Here is a 23,564-nt window from a genome sequence, read left to right as displayed (position 1 = left end):
AGATTGCTTTAAACTGTTAAAAGGGCACAAACACGCTCTCAACTCCAAGGAGCAGAGCATCACAGAGCATCACTGCCCCAGGGCTCAGAGCTGAGAAAAGCACTCCGTGTTAGAGATATCAAATCAGATCAAATGTATTTTTCACATGCGCCCCAAATACAACAGTGCTGTGAAATGTGAAATGCTTACTTACAAGCTGTTAACCAACAATGCAGTTCAAGAAAGAGTTAATAAAATATTTGCTAAATAAACTAAAGTGAAAAATCAAATAAAAAGTAACACAATAAGATGACATAACAATAACGAGGCTACAGGGGGTACCGGTATCAAGTCAATGTGCGGGGGTACAGGTTAGAAGTAATTTGTACATTTAGGTAGGTGTAAAGTGACTATGCATAGATAATAAACAGTGAGTAGCAGCAGTGTAAAAACAAAGGGGGGTCAATGAAAATAGTCTGGTTGTCCGTTTGTCCATTTGATTAATTGTTCAGCAGTCTTAAGGCTTGGGGGTAGATGCTGTTAAGGAACCTTTTGGTCCTAGACTTGGAGCTACTGTACCGCTTGCCACGCGGTAGCAGAGAGAACAGTCGATGACTAGGATGGCTGGAGTCTTTGACAATTTGTTGGCCTTCCTCTGACACAGCCTGTTATAGAGGTCTTGGATGGCAGGAAACTTGGCCCCAGTGATGTACTGTGCCATACGCACTACCCTCTGTAGCGCCTTACGATCGGAAGCTGAGCAGTTTCCATTGCAGGAGGTGATGCAACCGGTCAGGATGCTCTCGATGGTGCAGCTGTAGAACTTTTGGAGGATCTGAGGACCCATGCCAAATCTTTTCAGTCTTCTGAGGGGGAAAAGGTGTTGTTTTGCCCTCTTCAAAACTGTCTTGGTATGTTTGGACCATGATAGTTTGTTGGTGATGTGGACACCAAGGAACTTGAAACTCTCGACCAGCTCCACTACTGCCCAAAGTTAATGGGGTCCTGTTTGGCCCTCCTTTTCCTGTAATCCACGGTCATCTCCTTTGTCTTGCTCACATTGAACGAGAGGTTGTTGTCCTGGCACTACACAGCCATGTCTCTGACCTCCTCCCTATATGCGGTCTCATCGTTGTCGGTTGTGCCGTCAGCAAACTTAATGATGGTGTTGGAGTCATTCTTGGCCTCACAGTTGTGGATGGCAGGGAGTACAGGAGGAGAGTAAGGAAGGGGAGGAATTTACAAATTGGCCAGTTCAGGGTCAGCCCAAACTGAACTTCTGAGAGGAGTAGAAACAAAGGGAGGAATCATAGGGCAAAAAGATGGCTTTTGGCTAAAAAGATTAATTAGGTCTCCCATTTACTCCTTCATGACACACTGGCCAGTTCACAGAAGACTGTCTCTCACTCTCTCCCTTAGGGAAATGCCAAGAGTGTGCAAGGCTGTCATCAAGGCAAAAGGTGGCTACTTTGAAGAATCTCAAATATTACATTTGTTTAACACTTTTTTGGTTACTACATGATTCCATATGTGTTACTTGATAGTTTTGATGTCTTCACTATTATTCTACAAGCAGAAATTAGTAAAAATAAAGAAAAACCCTTGAATGAGTAGGTGTGTCCAAACTGTAAGTAAAATTCATTATGGAAATGCCTTTATGAGCAAATATTAATATAATAGCCATCATATCAAAGTAAACTTGGAGTCGCACGATGATATGCTGTGCGGTCCTCCCACTATGACTCGGGAAACCATGCAGTTTATTAGGCTACAGATGAAATAATTTATGATGAACTTCACAGGGTGGTGAAAGTGCACGGTTATCTTGAAGCTCCTTTCCAATAAATATTGAAGGTCTGATTCTGGTGACATGCTGATCAATATTTGACTGCCGTTTGACAAATAAAAAATATTTGTACTCTTATTATCTATCTTCCTTATCTTCCTTCCTTCCTTCCTTCTCATCATGTAGACTAGCCTACCCGCATAGCCTACCCGCATAGCCTACCCGCACTGTATCTGTGAGCTGTTGGCTAGAGCGCAGGTACCAAGACCAGAGTAGACACATTTGCTATTTAACACAAAATGTGATGGAAACGCATTGAACTTTAGATTTTTATTCAGTACATGTCAACTTAAGAAAATAAGTACATTGTGTGAACTACACTGCATACAAATTTGTTCCTGTAAATTCCTGCAGCTAATGGTGAAAAGCATTGACAGAAGATGGAGGTACAGAGAGCAGTGCGCGGAGCTGGTATAGCATAGTCTGTACAGAAGAAAGGAATAAGAAAGAAAAATTGAGGGTGAGTAAGAGTGGAGAGGGCGAACAACAGACTTATCTAATTAACTCTGACAGAATGGGATTACCTTTTCAAATGGCTTTTGACGGTTTGACTCGCCAGCCAACTCTATTATCACATCTTTTTTTTCTCTCTCTTCCTCTGTCTTCTTCCTCCCATCTCGCCCCTTCTCTCTCTCTCTCTCTCTCTCGCTTCCTTCCTTCCTTCCTTCCTTCCTTCCTTCCTTCCTTCCTTCCTTCCTTCCTTCCTTCCTTCCTCTCTCCATCTCTACCCGTCTCTAGCTACAGGGCTTTCAGAAAGTATTCACACCCCTTGACTAATTCCACATTTTGTTGTGCTATAGCCGGAATTCAAAATTGATTTTTTTTATTTATTCTCCACCCATCTACACACAATACCCCATAATGACAAAGTGAACTCACTGAATGGATATTCTAGGAAGAACAGTGCTCTACAGATGTAGGATTTTAATTTAAGACAGTTTTCTACAGCAGGAAAATCATTCTGCAGCAACATACAACTTTAATTATTAAGTGGATTATAATTAATGGACTTTTTTTCAGGGTTGATACATTTTTTGTTATGGCAAATAAAGTCTGACATTTTAAAGTGGAAATTACAAACTTTAGAAGCCTTTTTAAATCTTGAATTCACTGCAAGTTTGAAAGAACACATCTGTAAGAACACATTGAACATCTGTCTGTGGAAGGCATGGCCATGAGAGAGACAAAAGGTCTTTCTTCACCTCTCACTATTAGGACGAACAGAACGATGTCTCAACATTGATTACTCTTTTATATAAGAACAGACCCTGCTGGCAGCTAACTTACACTGTAGTGTAAGACTCAGAAATCGGTGAATCAGGAGTGTGTTAAATCTGTATCTGGCAACAAATATCAAATCTCATCCATCCTCTTCCTCTGACCCAGACCTTTTGATTTCTTAAAAGCGTATTGCATACTCAAAGGCTTCAGAATGCCCACTGCATATAGAGGCCCTAGAATTGATCAAAAACTATTGAGTGCTACGCTTCTTCCATTTTATCTGTGTTGGTACTTTGCCAAGGGAGGATGCATGCCGACGAAATAAAAATATAAAAACAGGAAAATCTTTTTTCTCATAAAAAGATCCAAGCTGAGATTTGTGAGAGCGGCTTGAGGAGAGATTGGAGAAAGAAGAAACGGAGGAGCAACGAAGAAAGAACATCTGATTCACTCATACACAAAATATTAGAGTAGAAGAAAAGTTTTTGGAATAAAACTGATCGTAGCCAACATTGTTCATTTCCACTCAGTCTCTTCAAGGAAAATGTCCTGCGCTGTTTTCAATTTGGTGGCAGATAAGTTTCATACATAAACATTTAATTCACAATCAAACCCTTCTGTGCACAATCAACCCAATCTGTCCAATATGGTTGCCTTTACTAATTGATGGAGATGACACGTGTTGTTGAAATACAAACATTTGGTGGATGTTGGCAAAGCACAAACTTAGACTGTCAAGTGAATTTTGCCTGACTTTCAGCAGCTTGGAAAACAGTTACTGTTATCAGCGGAAAGAAACTCCTGCACTAAGATTAGGGGAAAAGTCAGAGCACCTAAAACATTTTCTGTGAACATTCCCTGTCCATAAGTAGTTCAACTTCCAATGTCCACAGCTGTGTAGATCAATCAATCAATCAAAAACTTTAAAGCCATCCAGACTTGTGTTAAATGGTATTCAGAATTCCCCTAAAAACACTTTAAAGCTACCAGAACGTCTACCACTCTCAGTCCTTAGGGGGGTTTATAACACTGGCATGATGATAGGGATAGAGTGTAGGATTAGAGTAAGATAATATTACCCACAGTAACAACAGCCTGCGCATACTTTATGCAGAAGTTGTCTAACTGTCAGTGTGTCCTGTCTCTTCTACATCACCCTGAGGCTGCCCAGGGATAATAGGACCTGGACATTGCAGTAAGGTGCACAGAGACCCAGGTGCTTAGAATATGTAACCTGAACCTGAAGAGGAGAGCCCCCCTGCATCTCAAATGGCACCCTATTCCCTACATAATGCACTACTTTTGGGCGCTGGTATTCCAGCTATAACTCTGTCCTTAATATGACTGGGACTTTAATGAATCCTTGAGGGCAACATAATGTTCCTGGGTCTTTGAATGTGTTGCGCTCCAGAGAGTCATTTTCTCCCGCGGTGAGTTTCTCAGACATATTGTGCACTGACACTGGAGAGGAGCTAGGAGAGACATGTTAAGTCTGGTTCTCTCTCTTCAACCAGTGCTTCCTGAAGTGCCATAAGAGGGTAGTGAAATGACCGAATACAGCTGGGCTGGCCAGTCAGTGCAGGTGGATGACTCTTTTTTACTGCACTGATAAAGCCGTAGAACGTTTTCAGTACTGCATTGCCCTTGCGGAAAAAAAACATGGATTTGAACATATATTAAGTGTTCCAAAAATACATGTTTTCATGTGATCACATGATCTTATGTGAAGTTAATGTGATATGTGTCAACATCTTAAGCAACATGTGATGACATGAGACTACACGTGAAAATATGATCATGTGTGAAGTGTTCCTGAAACACATTTTCACATAATTTCACATTACATTTCCAGAGGTGGGACCAAGTCACTATACAATTACCCAATTGGCAATTAAACCAAATAAAGGGAAAAGGTCATTTGTTGTTACATTGGTACATTCGTCACAGTCAAGTCAACTGAAATCTAAATCAACTCAAATATTATTTGTCACACGCACTGAATAAAACTGGTGTAAACTTTATTTTCCCTGAAACGCTTGTTATGAGTTTGTAAGTAATAGTAGTAACACAAGAGGAATAAAATAAATGAACAAGAATGGAGCTATATACAGGCTATATAGTAGTATACCAGATCAATGTTCAGGGGTAAGAGGTATTTGAAGTACATACAGTTTGTACATGAAAGCAGGGTAAAGTGACTAAGCATCAGGATAGATAAAAATAAGAGTAAAATAAAGAACAGAGTAGAAGCAGAAAAAGGTGTGTAAAATTGCATGCATGTGTGTTTGTGTTGTGTCTGTATGCGTGTGTGTGCTATGTGTGTGTGTGCGTATGTACTGTATGTGAATGTGTGTGGGTATTGTGTGCGAGAGAGTGAGTGAGTGAGTGAGTATATGGTGTGTGTATACTGTACAGTCTAGTAAGTATGCGTAGGGTCAGTAAAGGATAGAGTCAGTGCAGATAGTTAGAGTACCATTAATTTACTATTTAGCTGTCTAGCTATTTAGCAGTCTTGTGGCTTGAGGGAAGATGTCTCGGAGCCTGTTGGTCAGAGAGCCGATGCTCCAGTACTGTTTGTCAGACGGTAGCAGAGTGAACAGTCTATGGCTTGGGTGGCTGGAGTCTTTGGCAATTTTTCAGGCCTTCCTCTGATATCGCATGATATAGTGATCCTAGATGGCAGGGAGCTTGGCCCCAATGATGTATTGGGCTGTCTGCACCACCCTCTGTAGCGCTTTGTGGTCAAGGGCGGTGCATTTGGCATACCAGGCGGTGATACAGCCAGTCAAGATGCTTTCAATGCTGCAGCTATAGAGCTTTTTGAGGATCCGAGGGCCCATGCTGAATCTGTTCAACCTCCTGACAGGTAAGAGGCGCTGCCATGCGCTCTTCATGACTGTGCGGGTGTGTGTGGACCATGTTAAGTCCTCGAGAGCTTCAAGGAACTTGCAGCTCTCGACCCGCTCCACAGCAGCCACGTCGATGTGGATGGAGGCGTGCTCTTTCCTCTTTCTCCTATAGTCCACGATTAGCTCCTTGTTCTTACTGACGTTGAGGGAGAACAGGAGGGCTTCTTAAAGAAAAACTAACAGGTCTGTGAGAGCCAGAATTCTTACTGGTTGGTAGGTGATCAAATACTTATGTCATGCAAAAAACGCAAATTAATTTCTTAAAAATAGATTGCGTCTCTCACAGTTGAAGTGTACCTATGATAAAAAATGACAGACCTCTATATGCTTTGTAAGTAGGAAAACCTGCTAAAATCAGCAGTGTATCAAATACTTGTTCTCCCCACTGTACACATATAAATACATTGAAATATTACATTTACATAAATAGTCAGACCCTTTACTCAGTACTTTGTTGAGGCACTTTTAGCAGTGATTACAGCCTCGAGTCTTCTTGGGTATAAGGCTACAAACTTGGCACATCTGTATTTGGACATTTTCTCCCATTCTTCTCTGCAGAGTCTCTCAAGCTCTGTCAGGTTGGATGGGGAACGTTGCTACACATTTTCAGGTCTCTCCAGAGATGTTTGATCGGGTTCAAGTTCTGGCTCTGTCTAGGTCCCACAAGGACATTGAGTCCCCAAGCCACTCCTGCGTTGTCCTGGCTGTGTGCTTAGGGTTGTTGTCCTGTTGGAAGTTGAACCTTTGCCCCAGTCTGAGGTCTTGAGCGCTATGGAGCAGGTTTACATCAAGGATCTCTCTGTACTTTGCTTCTGTAATCTTTCCCTCGATCCTGACTAGTCTCCCATTCCCTGCCGCTGAAAAACATCCCCACAGCATGATGCTGCCACCAACATGCTTCATCATAGGTATGGTGCCAGGTTTCCTCCAGATGTGATGCTTGGCATTCAGGCCAAAGAGTCCAATCTTGGTTTCATCAGACCAGAGAATCTTGTTTCTCCTCATCTGAGAGTCCTTTAAGTGCCTTTTGGCAAACTCCAAGTGAGCTGTCATGTGCCTTTTACTAAGGAGTGGCTTCCGTCTGGCCACTCTACCATAAAGGCCTGATTGATTGTCCCTCTGGAAGGTTCTCCCATCACCACAGAGGAACTCTGAAACTCTGTCAGAGTGACCATCGGGTTCTCGGTAACCTTCCTGACCAAGGCCCTTCTCCCCCGATTACTCAGTTTGGCTGGGTGGCCAGCTCTAGGAAGAGTCTTGGTGGTTCCAAACTTCTTCCATTTAAGAATGATGGAGGCCACAGTGTTCTTAGGGACATTCAATACTGCAGACTTTTTTGGTACCCTTCCCCAGATCTCTGCCTCGACACAATCCTGTCTCGTAGCTCTACGGACAATTCCTTCGACCTCATGGCTTGGTTTTTGCTCTAACAAGCACTGTCAACCGTGGGACCTTTTATAGACAAATGTGTGCCCTTCAAAATCATGTCCAATCAATTGAATTTACCACAGGTGGACTCCAATCTAATTGTAGAAACATTTCAAGGATGATCAATGGAAACAGGATGCTCCCGAGTTCAATTGTGAGTCTCTTAGCAAAGGGGATGAATAGTTATGTTAAGGTACTTCAGTTTTTTTATATACATTTGCTAACATTTTGAAAAAACTATTTTAGCTTTGTCATTATGGTGTATTATGTGTAGATTAAAGAGGAAAACATTTAATGTAATCAATTTTAGAATAAGACTGTAACGTAACAAAATGTGGAAAAGGGAAGTGGTCTGAATACTATCCGAATGCACAGTATTGGAAATATTCCCCACTATATCCCATTAAGAACTGCTTTACTTCCAAACAGACAGATGGGTCTGATGGGAACACCACTTCTGACTTAGAATTCATTTTTACATCCTTATGTTTTATACAGGCAGTCAGAGACATTGAATAAGAGCAAGAGTAAGAGGGAGAGTATCTCTGGCTTGCTTCAAAATAAAAAATTGATCCCTAAAACTCTTACTATTAGTAGGCCAACATCTATTATTCATCAGGCCTGCAATGTGTGGGATGCACATGAAATCACCTCTCTCTCTTTTTCTCTCTATTTCTCTCTCAGGGCTCTTTAACAGTTACATAAAGCACACAAACAAGCCAGTGAATTTTAAAAAGTGCAGAAAGCATGTACAGTACACAGGGCTGAAATGTACAGTACAGAATATTCACTGTTGCAAAGGGAGACACGCTTCAATCAAATCGGTCACATACACATGGTTAGCAGGATGTTAATGCAAGGGTAGCGAAATGCTTGTGCTTCTAGTTCCGACAATATCTAACAAGTAATCTAACAAATTCACAACAACTACCTTATACACACAAATGTAAAGGGATGAATAAGAATATGTACATATAAGTATATGGATGAGCGTGATACCTTTATTAAGTCCATTTATTAAAGTGGCCAGAGATTTGAGTCTGTATGTTGACAGCAGCCTCTCTATGTTAGTGATGGCTGTTTAACAGTCTGATGGCCTTGAGATGGAAGCTATTTTTCAGTCTCTCGGTCCCAGCTTTGATTCACCTGTACTGACCACACTACCCTCTGGAGAGCCTTGCGGTTATGGGTGGTGCAGTTGCCGTACCAGGCAGTGATACAGCGCAACAGGAAGCTCTTGATTGTGCATCTGAAAAAGTTTGTGTGTGTTTTAGGTGACAAGCCACATTTCTTCAGCCTCCTGAGGTTTAAGAGGCGCTGTTGCGCCTTCACCACGTTGTCTGTGTGGGTGGACCATTTCAGTGTGTCTGTGACATGTACGCTGAGGAACTTGACACTTTCCACCTTCTCCACTACTGTCCCGTTGATGTGGATGGGGGCATGCTCCCTCTGCTGAAGTCCACGGTCATCTCCTTTGTTTTATTGACGTTGAGTGAGAGGTTATTTCCTGACACCACACGCTGAGGGCCCTCACCTCCTCCCTGTAGGCTGTTTCGTCATTGTTGGTAATCAAGCCTACCACTGTAGTGTCGTCTGCAAACTTAATGATTGAGTTGGAAGCATGCATGGCCACGCAGTCATGGGTGAACAGGGAGTACAGGAGAGGGCTGAGAATGCACCCTTGTGGGGCCCAGTGTTGAGGATCAGTGGGGTGAAGATATTGTTTCCTACCTTCACCACCTGGGGGCGACCCGTCAGAAAGTCCAGGACCCAGTTGCACAGGGCGGGGTCGAGACCCAGGGCCTCGAGCTTAACAATGAGTTTGGAGGGTACTATGGTGTTAAATGGTGAGCTTTAGTCAATGAACAGCATTCTTACATAGGTATTCCTCTTGTCCAGATGGGATAGGGCAGTATGCAGTGTGATAGCTGATAGGGAATAGCTGCACTGTTTGTATTTGATCATGTTTCCAGTCGCCTTGCCATGATTAAAAGTTGTGGATATCACATTGAGTTTTGCACAAATGTTGCCATCCATCAATCCACGGTTTTTGGTTAGGAAAGGTTTTAATAGTAACAGTGGGTACGACATCTCCGATGCACTTTCTAATAAACTCGTTCACTCGTTTTTCGTCCTTCTTTTGACACCACTCAGTCTGCCTGTCCTGCGGCGACCGCATTGTTTTGGGTCGGCCTCTGGGATAAGATCCCACGTCCAGGGTTGATGTCCGAACAAATGATCCGCTTCGGGAAAGACGTGTTCCTGGTCGTAATGTTGGTAAGTTGGCATCGCATTTATATCCAATAGTTTTTCCCGGCTGTATGTAATAACACTTGATCATTTCTGGGCGAACAATCTCAGAAACAATTTAGAAAAATAATCCAAACATTTACATGAATGGACACTTCACACAGTCACAAGTGTCCTACAGAATATACAACCACTATAACTGGTTCCCCTATGAACAAGCTACTACTCATTAGCAACCCAGCAGAGCCAGACACACTCAGACCAAAATTACCCCGAGAGATGCCTTGCAGAGCACCATGATCTTGTATTTTTCTTTAAAACCTGTTGTTTATAGAAAGGACTGGTTATCTGTTCAACTTAATGTATTCTGGACTGTCCAAATTCTTTATTTAGGCGTAAAAGAGATTCAAACTCATGTCTGCATCACACAAACTGAGTATAGTATATTGTTCACAATTCCATCGGTCTATTTCTACTCAATACGATATTGAGAAATGGTAAAGTGGTTTTGTTCAGTGGGTTGAGATGAGGGAAAAGCCTGTCGCTTCGACTCAATAAGAACACAAGTATTTCCCTTCCATTCGCATCTTTATCTCAACCTTCACAGAAATGAATTGGTCCTTGTTTTACCCATTACATTCAGCAACAAGCCACCACAATTGCGATGAAGGAAAAAGAGTTCTATGCATAACACAATGTGCTCCGACTCATCAAGATACCATCACATTGGTTTTTGTCACCTGGACAAGAAATCATGCTCTGGGGGTAAGTAACATCCAAACAATTGGTAGAAGAACTGTCACGGGTGTTGATATCCCCGTCACCACCACCTCCCCACACATCCTGTGTGTGCTAGAGCAAATAGAGTCTGCCAGACACAGGTAGAGTAATATTGTTTACTCTGTGCAATATTGATCTACTCATCTCAACATTACACAATGCATAAACATTAAAACATATTATGAGGAATACTCAGGGGGAAAAACAGTAGTCTGACTGACAGCATGATAAGGCTACGGAAGCCCTGAAGCCCAAGGCAAAACAATCTTCTAAAATTCACTCTTGGATTTATCTTGTTTGAACGACTTAGTATCTCATTCAATTGACTTAGTATCTCGTTTGAATGATTTACTATCACGTTTAAAGACTTAAATGTGTTTACTAAATCGTTCAAATGAGATACTGGTACTGCTCAGCCACAAGCTTTTGGGCATAATCTGCCTAGAATATTTCATTTCCGTTATCACTATTCTTTTAATTAGGCCTATTCAGTTGTAATTATTATATCTAGATTATATTCTACTTTCTAACATTAGGATATGGAGTTTCTATTTTCAACGACTTGTATTAACGGATGTTTTAGGCAGGCAATACATAGGCTACTGTAAAATGTATTTTTGTTTTTCTTGGAACACCATAATATAAATGCATTTAAGATAAAATATCTGAAATAAATCAGAAATAATAAAGGCCATATCAGCTTCTTTTCATAAATAAAAGTGATGAAAGAAGATCAAACTGCATACGTCAAATGTTTGCGCACAGAAGCCCCAACAACGTTCATATGTGCCTGGGAAATGTGCTCTACAAATTCAATACTATTATAAAGACAGAAAAGAAAAATACACAAGTAAAAGCTTAGATAAATACCATACTATTAGTGGGAATATAGCCATAATAGGATAATTGAATTCGAAAAGCCAAACATTTAAAAATACATTGAGACCGCAGTGTGTGGATGCTATTTCTCTAAAATCTATTACATTTAAGTAGGGACTGGCAGTAGGACAGTGTCACAACGCTACATAGTCATAGGCCTACACTTCACACCTGCTGGAGGGAATACACAGCTGTCCTTGACTGTAACTCTCGACCCGCTCCACTACAGCCCTGTCAATGTTAATGGGGGCCTGTTCGGACCTCCTTTTCCTGTAGTCCACGATCAGCTCTTTGGTCTTGCTCACATTGAGGGAGAGGTTGTTGTCCTGGCACCACATTGCCAGGTCTCAGACCTCCTCCCTACAGGTTGTCTCATCGTTGTCGGTGATCAGGCCTACCACTGTTGTGTTGTCAGCAAACGTAATGATGGTGTTGGAGTCGTGCTTGGCCACTCAGTCGTGGGTGAACAGGGAGTACAGGAGGGCACTAAGCACGCACACCTGAGGGGCCCCAGTGTTGAGGATCAGTGTGGCAGATGTGTTGTTACCTACCCACACCAGCTGGGAGTAGCCCATCAGGAAGTCCAGGATCCAGTTGCAGAGGGAGGTATTTAGTCCCAGGGTCCTTACCTTAGTGATAAGCTTTGTGGGCACTATGGTGTTGAACGCTGAGATGTAGTCAATGAACAGCATTACACCTTCGTAATGTGATGAGTAGATTGGATAGTCATAATTTAGGCTAATAATAGAACTCCATCACCATTGACAAAAAAGACCATTCAACAGAGTCTGAATTACACCATGACATTTAGGGGTCTCCAAAAAAGATTATGGGCCTAATAATAAAGATGTCAATTAAATGGTCAAAATGAATGCCTTTTTACTGTGCCACGAACACAACCAGTCGTGATATTTTCATCTCATTGTCAAACAAATCACTTCAAAAAGTAGGCTACCTGTGCATGTTTGTCCACTCTAAAATAATTCATTCCAGCATCCAAACTGCATGTTTGATGAAAAGAAATAGACATCTGTTAGAAAACACCAAGAAGTGTTCCTAATGACATTCAGGGTTTGCCATTGATTAGGCCTACATTAACAAATGTACCTTTTTTTGTAGCATGAAATGTTGGGACACCTGAAATGGGGCTGTCCTGGGAAAAAATGGGATGGTCACCCTGACACACATGGTCAACTTTACTAGACTAGGCTACAATGTATATTACCATCAACTTCAAAGATACCAACCCGTAATGTGATGTAGTGGTACAAAAAGGTGGGTAAACTCTGATTGCCATCGCAGTAAACAAAAGGTAGCGCTCCCTATTCAATGCCTTTTTCTGAAGAAGGTGGGTAAACTGTGTTTACTTGCTTTAACCCTCCACTAAGAAAACACCACTGCTGGTAGCCTACTCTCTCAGCCTAGGCAATTTTACACACATTAATACATGCAGGACGGGTAGCCTACATTTCAGGTGTCCCGACATTTTAATATGAGTTGAATCAAAACATGTTTTACACCCTAGTTTATGAGTTGTCAAATAATTCACGAGTTAATGCTTGGAGTCTTCACAAATCGTGTGACATAAAACAATACCTTTCTTTCCTTACATTAATGACATTTATGACAGTGTTATTTGTAATTATTAAGCATTTAACAATTGAATTAAAACATTGAACTTAAACCTTGTACGAATCATGAATCTTGGAGATCTCGGAAAATGCAATGTTAGTGTAACTATGCCTAGGTAACATTTAAGTATGTTTCGCCATGAAAACAGTTTTCATGGGCTCACAAATCCTCTGCCTTTGCCAAATCGAATGCTTCTAATCGTATGCTAAAAACTCTAATCGAAAGAGTCACCTTATAGGCCTACTGTCATTAATGTATAGCCTACTTGTTGGATGGATTGGATGCACATTGGTGTCTAGCTGTAGGCTAGTTGTCTAGTGATATTGTCGACCATTATCAGCTAATCCAGGAATTAAAAGAAATATTGATAGAAAATTAAAGCTAAATAAATGGTCTACTATTTCTGCCAACGGATGGCACGGCGAACACAAGTACCCAAGCGCACCTGAAAAGCAATGCAATCAGTGCTCTAAACAGCTAATTGACAAAAGCAAGCAATGATAAATCAACGGATGAATTTGATGCATTGGAAAAAATGCACATTTTTATCAAGGATGCATGGCAAACAAATGGCTAAAATGTGGAAGTACGAAGGAAAATCTGAGTAAAGGAGCTCAGAGCTGAGGCCGAAATTGTTGGACAGCGCCCACCAGATACTGTAGAAAGAAACGGTTTAAACCATGACAGAGAGTTGGGGGTTGGTTTAATTTGGAAGCTTTTATCTTAACATGTACCACTATAAAAACAGATTTACCATTACATTTAAACAAAAAGAGGATGGTTCAATCAGCATTCTTTAGAGACCCCCCCATTCCCCCAAATTTGACTTTCATTGTATTTGGGGGGAGCTAACGTCTTATTCAGGGAGGCTGAGCCCCGCTAGCTCCCCCGTAATTCACACCTTCCGTTCACTGCATGGCTGAGCACAAATAGCGTAGAGTAGGCCTAAGCTATAGGCTAGCCTCTATTAGATATGTTTCTTCTTTCTTTGCACAAGACAAAATGTGTCTTTTATCGCCATGCTTTTGACACCATCGATCACCGCATTCTTTTGGAGAGATTAGAAACCCTAATTGGTCTACACGTACAAGGTCTTACCTGGTTTAGATCTTATCTGTCTGAAAGATATCAGTAGATGTTTTGTCCTCTGACAAATCAATTGTAGGTTTTGGCGTTCCTCAAGGTTCCATTTTTCATTGTTTTCACTATATATTCTACCTCTTGGTGATGTCATTCAAAAACACAATGTCAGCTTTCACTGCTATGTGGACAACACATTTCGATGAAACATGGTGAAGCTCCAAAATTGCCCTCCCTGGGTGTATGTGTTTCAGACATAAGGAAGTGGATGGAGACAAATGTTTTACTTTTAAACTCGAACAAAACAGAGATGCCAGTTTTAGGTCCCAAGAAACAAAGAGATCTGCTGTTGGATCTGACAATTCATCTTGATGGTTGTACAGTCGTCTCAAATAAAATTGTGAAGGACCTCTGTATCTCTGGACCCTGATCTCTCTTTTGACAAACATATCAAGAATATTTCAAGGGCAGCTTTTTTCCATCTTCGTAACGTTGCAAAACTCCGAAACGTTTTGTCCAAGAATTATGCAGAAAAGCTCATCCATGTCACTTTTAGATTAGACTACTGAAATACTCTACTCTCCAGCTATGTGGATAAAGCACTAAATAAACTTAAGTTAGTGCTAAACATGGCTGCTAGAAAAAATGTGATCATATTACTCCAGTGCTAGCCTCCCTACACTGGCTTCCTGTTAAGGCTTGGGCTGATTTCAAGGTTTTACTGCTAACCTACAAAGCATTACATGGGCTTGCTCCTACCCATCTCTCCGCTTTGGTCCTGCTGTACATACCTACACATATGCTACGGTCACAAGACGCAGGCCTCCTTACTGTCCCTAGAATTTCTAAGCAAACAGCTGGAGGCTTTCTCCTATAGAGAGATCGGTGATGCCTCGGTGATGTTATACCCACAGCAACGATTAAAACATTCCCAAACCAGAAACCGTGGATTGATGGCAGCATTCGAGCAAAACTGAAAGCATGAACAACTGCTTTTAAACAGGGCAAGGTGACCGGAAAAATGACCGAATACAAACAGTCTAGCTATTCCCTCCGCAAGGCAATCAAACAAGCCAAGTGTCAGTATAGAGTCAAAGTAGAGTCGCAATTCAACGACTCAGACACAAGAGGTATGTGGCAGGGTCTACAGTCAATCACGTATTACAAAAAGAAAACCAGCCCCGTCGCGGACCAGGATGTCTTGCTCCCAGACAGACTAAATAACTTTTTTTGCTCGCTTTGAGGACAATACAGTGCACTGACACGGCCTGCTACCAAAACCTGCGGGCTCTCCTTCACTGCAGCCGATGTGAGTAAAACATTAAAAACGTGTTAACCCTCGCAAGGCTGCAGGCCCAGACGGTATCCCCAGCCGCGTCCTCAGAGCATGCGCAGACCAGCTGGCTGGTATGTTTACGGACATATTCAATCCATCCTTATCACAGTCTGCTGTTCCAACATGCTTCAAGAGGGCCACCATTGTTCCTGTTCCCAAGAACTGAGCTAAACGACTACCACTCACTTCCGTCATCATGAAGTGCTTTGAGAGACTAGTCAAAGACCATATCACCTCCACCCTACCTGACACCCTAGACCCACTCCAATTTGCTTACCGCTCCAATAGATCCACAGACGATGCAATCGCAATCACACTGCATACTGCCCTAACCCATCTGGACAAGAGGAATACCTATGTAAGAATGCTGTTTATCGACGACAGCTCAGCATTTAACACCATAGTACCCTCCAAACTTGTCATCAAGCTCGACCCCGCCCTGTGCAACTGGACTTCCTGACGGGCTGCCCCCAGGTGGTGAGGGTAGGTACCAAGATCTCCACCCACTGGGGCCCCACAAGGATGCGTTCTGAGCCCTCTCCTGTACTCCCTGTTCACCCACGACTGCGTGGCCATGCACGCCTCCAACTCAATCATCAAGTTTGCGGACGACACTACAGTGGCAGGCTTGATTACCAACAACGGCCAGACGGCCTCTAGGGAGGAGGTGAGGGCCCTCGGAGTGTGGTGTCAGGAAAATAACCTCACACTCAACGTCAACAAAACAAAAGGAGATGATTGTGGACTTCAGGAAACAGCAGAGGGAGCACCCCCCTATTCACATCGACGGGACAGTAGTGGAGAGAGTAGTAAGTTTCAAGTTCCTAGGCGTACACATCACGGACAAACTGAATTGGTCCACCCACGCAGACAGTGTTGTGAAGAAGGCGAAGGAGCGCCTCTTCAACCTCAGGAGGCTGAAGAAATTTGGCTTGTCACCAAAAGCACTCACAAACTTCTACAGATGCACAGTCGAGAGCATCCTGTCGGGCTGTATCACCGCCTGGTACGGCAACTGCTCCGCCCACAACCGTAAGGCTCTCCAGAGGGTAGTGAGGTCTGCACAATGCATCACCGGGGGCAAACTACCTGCCCTCCAGGACACCTACACCATCCGATGTCACAGGAAGGCCATAAAGATCATCAAGGACAACAACCATCCGAACCACTGCCTGTTCACCCCACTATCATCCAGAAGGCGAGGTCAGTACAGGTGCATCAAAGCAGGGACCGAGAGACTGATAAACAGCTTCTATCTCAAGGCCATCAGACTGTTAAATAGCCAACACTAACATTGAGTGGCTGCTGCCAACATACTGACTCAACTCCAACCACTTTAATAATGGAAATTGATGGAATTGATGTAAAAAAAATCTTATCACTAGCCACTTTAAACAATGCCACTTAATATAATGTTTACATACCCTACATAACTCATCTCATATGTATATGTATATACTGTACTCTATATCATCTACTGCATCTTGCCTATGCCGTTCTGTACCATCACTCAGTCATACCTTTACACTTGTGTCTATAAGGTAGTAGTTGTGTTATTGTTAGGCTAGATTACTCGTTAGTTATTACTGCCTTGTCGGATCTAAAAGCACAAGCATTTCGCTACACTCGCATTAACATCTGCTAACCATGTGTATGTGACAAATAAATTTAATTTAAAGCTCAATTTTATGGAATGATCTGCCTATCCATATGAGAGATGCAGACTCGGTCTCAACCTTTTAGTCTTTACTGAAGACTCATCTCTCCAGTAGGTGCTATGATTGAGTGTAGTCTGGCCCAGGGGTGTGAAGGTGAACAGCAAGGCACTGGAGCAACGAACTGCCCTTGCTGCCTCTGCCTGGCCGTGCTACCTGATCTCTCCACTGGGATTCTCTGCCTCTGACCCTATTACAGGGGCTGAGTCACTGGCTTACTAGTGCTCTTCCATGCCATCATTTGAAGGGGTGCGTCACTTGAGTGGATTGAGTCACTGACGTGATCTTCCTGTCTGGTTTTGCACCCTCTCGGACTTGTGCGGTGGAGGAGATCTTCGTGGGCTATTCTCAGCCTTGTCTCAGGGTAAGTAGTAAGTTAGTGGTGTGCTGATATCCCTCTAATGATGTGGGGGCTTGCTTTGGCAAAGTGGGTGGTTTTATATCCTGCCTGGTTGGCCCTGTCCGGAGGAGCCACAGTGTCCCCCGACCCACCCCTGTCTCAGCCTCCAGTATCTATGCTGCAATAGTCTATGTGCCAGGGGAATAGGGTCAGTTTGTTATATCTGGTGTAATTCTCATGTTTTATCTGGTGTCCTGTGTGAATTTAAGTATGCTACCTCTAATTATCTCTCTCTCCCCCTCTCCCTCCCGGAGGACCAAAGTCATAGGATCATGCCCCAGGACTACCTGGCCTCAGGACTCCTGGCTGTCCCCAGTCCACCTGGTCGTTCTGCTGCTCCAGTTTAAACTGTTCTACCTGCGACTAGGGAACCCTGACCTGTTCACCGAACGTGCTACCTCATCCCAGACCTGCTGTTTTCGACTCACTCTCTCTCTCGCTCTACCACACCTGCTGTCTCGACCTCTGAATCCTCATTTTTCTACAACCATTGTGATTATTATTTGACCCTGCTGGACATCTATAAACGTTTGAACATCTTGAAGAACAATCTGGCCTTAAATGGGCATGTGCTCTTATAATCTCCACCCCGCACAGCCAGAAGAGGACTGGCCACCCCTCAGAGCCTGGCCACCCCTCAGAGCCTGGCCATTCCTTTGCCTGTCTCCAATTTACACGTGACACCAAATCATTCAAAATAGACTACTAAAGCATTATCTTATTTTTGTATAGACAGGATTTGGCTATATAATTTTGGCAAATATTTAAATTTACCTCAGCCTTACGGACACGCCACCTTTGTAGTTAGGGAACGTGATATCATAAGGGAATTGCTTAGTCCACACTTAACAGTAGGACCAGTTATCACACGCTCTTGCAGAAAAGTAGCCTATGTGAGCTCTAACAGTAGCTTAAATGTACAGTTAAAGTATCAATCACCAATAAATGAATGAACTTCAGAGATAATAATGAGATAATGAGATAATGTCTAACTGTGTCTTTGGTAAACAAGTAAACAAGTGTCACAATACACAGGAACATATTTATCAATCAGGGCATTTGAAGCTGAGCAGAGATCGTCATGCCTTCTGCCTAATCTGATATCGCAAATTACCGGCATAGAGCGGGTTATATACACAAATAATGTATATAATGTATGTTTTCTTTTGGTGATATCGCCATTGTGCATGCCCTTGATGACAGTCTGTTTGATTACAGCCAAAAAGCTGTTTTGTGGGGTTTGTAGTTAGTCTCTTATAGAACTTCTGATCAATCAGTTGCCTGAGTACTTCAGTATTATAGACAGCGTAGTCATGTACAGTAACAGCGCCTCCCTTGTATGCTAGGAGGATGACTACAGATGTGTTATTTGGGAGATTTAAGGGCTTGTTTCTCAGTGCGGGTAACGTTATTCCTGACATTTTCGATTGCCTTTAACTTGGATATGTCTATGCACTAGTAGTACTATACGTATCCACAACTGAGTTAATAATGAACATAGATGGAACCCTAAACACACTGTGTGTGCAGAGGGGTTGCAATCTCTACAGGCAGATGCAACGTGCATATGAATTAATAGTCGAAACGCTTTGCAGTTTGTGTGTCCTGATATTTAGGTTGATTTGCTCCTATATGGATTATTTTGTATATATTTTCTGTAAATAGTTGACTAAGGTTTATTGCACTGTACTGGCAGTCTACTTGTTTTCTTTCTCCAATTCCACCCCAAAATAGCACAATACACATTTAAAATATGTTCAATTAGCACTGAACCTCGATCCCCACTCGCCCACTTACATGCTCTGGTATTCAACAGCCCTGCTTTAGTCTATCAAAGAACTGTCAATCATATCAATGGATGGAATCAGTGAATTAATAGTTGCTTGGTCTGACAAGCTGCTTAACAAATTAGGCCATATTAGACAAAATAACAAGTATCTTGTTTAAACGACATAGCATCTCGTTAAAACAACTTAGTATTTCGCTTGAATGGCATAGTTAAAAAGTATTCAAACTCAATACTAAGTCATTTGAATGAGATATTGTCTTTCAAATGAGGTAATTCCAAGAGTCAAATGGCAAACATATGACTGCTCGAGAGCTGCCATTTATATGCGAGAAAATACACGCTAATCCATTTTAATTGGTTTTACATTTTATAGGCCTGCTGTTATGAAGAGGTCATAAAAAACTGCACAATGACGAAGTTAATGACCCCATTAATGCCTCTCTCTCTCCCTCTCTCTCACACACAGCACAAATTAGATCTCTGTGATGTCTACCCTATGTGTTATGGTAATTAATGTGGCACTGATCTGTCACCTCTCTGTGCATTGCTGATGATAGATCACTGACATCCATTACACCTTCCACATCCCCAATATTCCTGCAGCAGCAAGCAGTTAAACAGACTGCTTGCCCCTCTCTCTCTCGCCATTCTAATTGCACACAATTTGTTGGGGGATGGACAATGGACACCCGACTACCTATGCATGCAACCCACCCACAGCCTCTACAAAGCTTCTGTGCCCATTTCAGAGAAGTGAGCAGGTAGCCTATATAATAATGTTGTGACTACTGCAACATTTTACGATGACACTCGGAAGTGATTAAATTCATAACAGCATCAGGCAAATGTAATTGTTTCAACACGACAGTGGCAGACGTTTGACTGAACAGAAGCCTGTAGCCACTCTCTGCTGTACACAATAGATTAAGATTCAGAGTACAAAAATAAAAAGAGCTGTCAGTCTGAGATTTGCATTCTGGGCTGCAACATGCTACACTACATGATGAGTACAGAGAGACAGACTGAGAAATGGGGTTGTTCCCACCACTGGCTGAGACACCTCACGACACAAACACACAACAGAGAGAGACACAGAGGCAAAGGAGAGGTGGATGACGGTGGAAGAATACAATGACACAATGTTCCCGGTCCCTAGCTGCCAGGAGCCCAGTCTGTGCTCCTCTTTAAAGATCTCTTTGCAACATTCACAGACACATATATTCAGAAGCTTTGGAGTCCTGCGAGAAATTAGGCATTTACTTTCAGTGCATTTTTATGGTCCCTACATGAATACACCTACACATTAATTAAGATGACACTACGATTTGCTCACACAAGGCACTTTTGAGGGGTGGGTGCCAGATCAATTCAAGGTAGAGTGACTCACAAAGCTTTGTTGAAAATTCAGCTTGCTGTGCATGGTGGACAGACCACTGAATTACCCTGACTGACAGAGCATTTGTGTTCATGTTTCCTGCCTAGTACAACCCAGGGAGAAATAAATACACCTGTATTGTTCCCATGTCCAGGTGTCTGGATAAACACTTGGGGGTAATAGACAATAGACGAGAGCAGTGTTTCCCAACTCCAGTCCTCGAATAGCCCCAACAGCACACATCTTTGTTGTAGCCCCGGACAAAAACAACTGATTCAACTTGTCAAGGGCTTGATGATTAGTTGACACGTTGAATCAGATGTGCTTGTCTGGGGCCACAACAAAAATATGTACTTTTGGGAGTACTCGGGGAATGGAGTTTGGAAAAACTAGACTGGAAACCAGTCAAGTGGATCAGATATCTCGCTCTGGGCTTTGAGAAGGATCTCTTTTCTCACCCCGACACAGTTACCGGAGAAGAGAGTAGACAGAGGTGCAGAGAAGAGATATGGCTATGCTAGGCTACACAAAGTAAGTCAGTCTACAGCTCAATCACACCAGGGTGGAGTACACTTACTTGAGACACTGCAGACTTTAACATGGGGAGTAGCAGTAGCCAGAGGTGCAGTGATAATATAAGGCGACCTATAAAATAAGTGACCTGTATAGGGAATAGGGTACCATTTCAGATGCAACGCAGGCTACACATTGGACCTTACAGGGAGAAGCAGCATAATGTCTAATGGATTTGGTCCATTGGTCACCCTGGCAATCCTCATGAATGATCCTCTCTTAGCACAGTGTTAAGAAGCAGCGTTGGGCACATTCAGCTCCACACAAACACAAGCACCTGAGAGAGAGAGAAACTCTGTGACAAACAGAGATACACTACATAGCCAAAAGTTTATAGACACCTGCTCATCGAACATCTCATTACAAAATCATGGGCATTCATATGGAGTTGGTCCCCCCCTTGCTGTTATAACAGCCTCCACTCTTCTGGGAAGTCTTTCCACTAGACGTTGGAACATTGCTGAGGGGACTTGCTTCCATTCAGCCACAAGCATGAATGAGGTCAGGCACCGATGTTGGGCGATTCGGCCTGGCTCGCAGTCAGCGTTCCAATTCATCCCAAAGGTGTTCAATGGGGTTGAGGTCAGGGCTCTTCCACACCGATCTCGACAAACCATTTCTGTATGGACCTCGCTTTTGTGCACGGGGGCATTGTCATGCTGAAACAGGAAAAGGCCTTCCCCAAACCGTTGCCACAAAATTAGAAGCACAGAATCGTCTAGAATATAATTGTATGCTGTAGCATTAAGATTTCCCTTCAGTGGAACTAAGGGGCCTAGCCCGAACCATGAAAAACAGCCCCAGACCATTATTACTCCTCCACTAAACTTCACATTTGGCACTATGCATTTAGGCAGGTAGCATTCTTCTGGCATCTGCCAAACCCAGATTCGAACATCGCACTGCCAGATGTTGAAGTGTGATTCATCACTCCAGAGAACGCGTTTCCACTGCTCCAGAGTCCAATGGCGGTGAGCTTTACACCACTCCAGCCGACGCTTGGCGTTGCGCATGGTGATTTTAGGCTTGTGTGCGGCTGCTCGGGCACGTAAACCCATTTCATGAAGCCCGACGAACAGTCCATGTGCTGATGTTGCTGCCAGAGGCAGTTTGGAACTCGGTAGTGAGTGTTGAAACAGATGACAGACGATTTTTACTCACTACACGCTTCAGCAATTGGCGGTGCCGTTTTGTGAGCTTGTGTGTCCTACCACTTCATGGCTGAGCTGTAGATGTTTCCACTTCACAATAACAGCACTTACAGTTGATTGGGGCAGCTCTATCAGGTACAGAAATTTGACTGACTTGTTGGAAAGGTGGCATCCTATGACTGTGCCACTTTGAAAGTCACTGAACTCTTCAGTAAGTCCATTCTACTGCCAATGTTTGTCTATGGAGATTGCATGGCTGTGTGCTCGATTTTATACACCTGTCAGAAATGGGTGTGGCTGAAAAATCAGAATCCACTAATTTGAATGGGTGTCCACATCCTTTTGGCCATGTAGTGCATGTATGTATGTATGTATGTATGTATGTATGTATGTATGTATGTATGTATGTATGTATGTATGTATGTATGTATGTATGTATGTATGTATGTATGTATGTATGTATGTATGTATGTATGTATGTATGTATGTATGTATGTATGTATGTATGTATGTATGTATGTATGTATGTATGTATGTATGTATGTATGTATGTATCAGTCAAAAGTTGACACACCTACTCATTCAAGGCTTTTTCTTTATTTTTACTATTTTCTACATTGTAGAATAATAGTGAAAGCCTCAAAATGTTGAAATAGCACATTAGAGTCATGTAGTAAAAGTGTTAAGCAAATTATAATATATTTGATATTTGAGATTCTTCAAAGTAACCACAATCTGCCTTGATGACAGCTTTGTACACTCTTTGCATTCTCTCAACCAGCATCATGAGGTAGTCACCTGGAAGCTAATTTGTGGAATTTCTTTCCTTCTTACTGCATTTGAGCAAATCAGTTGTGTTGTGTCAAGGCAGGGGTGGTATACAGAAAATGGCCCTATTTGGCCTAATATTTGACCAAGTCCAAATTATGGCAAAAACAGCTCAAATAAGCAAGGAGAAATGACAGTCCATCATTATTTTAAAACATGAAGGTCAGAAAAGTTAGAGAACTTTGAAAGTTTCTTCAAGTGCAGTCACAAAAACCATCAAGCCCTATGATGAAACTGGCTCTCATGAGGACCGCCACAAGAAAGAAAGACCCAGAGTTACCTCTGCTGCAGAGGATAAGGTCATTAGAGTTACCTGCCTCAGAAATTGCAGCCCAAATAAATGCTTCACAGAGTTCAAATAACAGACACATCTCAACATCAACTGTTCAGAGG

General features: G+C 42.6%; 1 protein-coding gene across 1 annotated transcript in view; it reads right to left on the bottom strand.

The window, feature by feature from the left end:
* LOC124043954 (receptor activity-modifying protein 1-like) overlaps positions 1-23,564 on the bottom strand; it is a 64,110-nt gene that overhangs the window by 24,528 nt on the left and 16,018 nt on the right. The gene's annotated exons all lie outside the window — the stretch shown is intronic.

Source organism: Oncorhynchus gorbuscha, linkage group LG09 (assembly GCF_021184085.1).
Source record: "Oncorhynchus gorbuscha isolate QuinsamMale2020 ecotype Even-year linkage group LG09, OgorEven_v1.0, whole genome shotgun sequence".
Lineage (NCBI taxonomy): Eukaryota > Metazoa > Chordata > Actinopteri > Salmoniformes > Salmonidae > Oncorhynchus > Oncorhynchus gorbuscha.
Note: the sequence above shows the minus strand (reverse complement) of the source record. Positions and strands in the feature narration are given on the sequence as shown.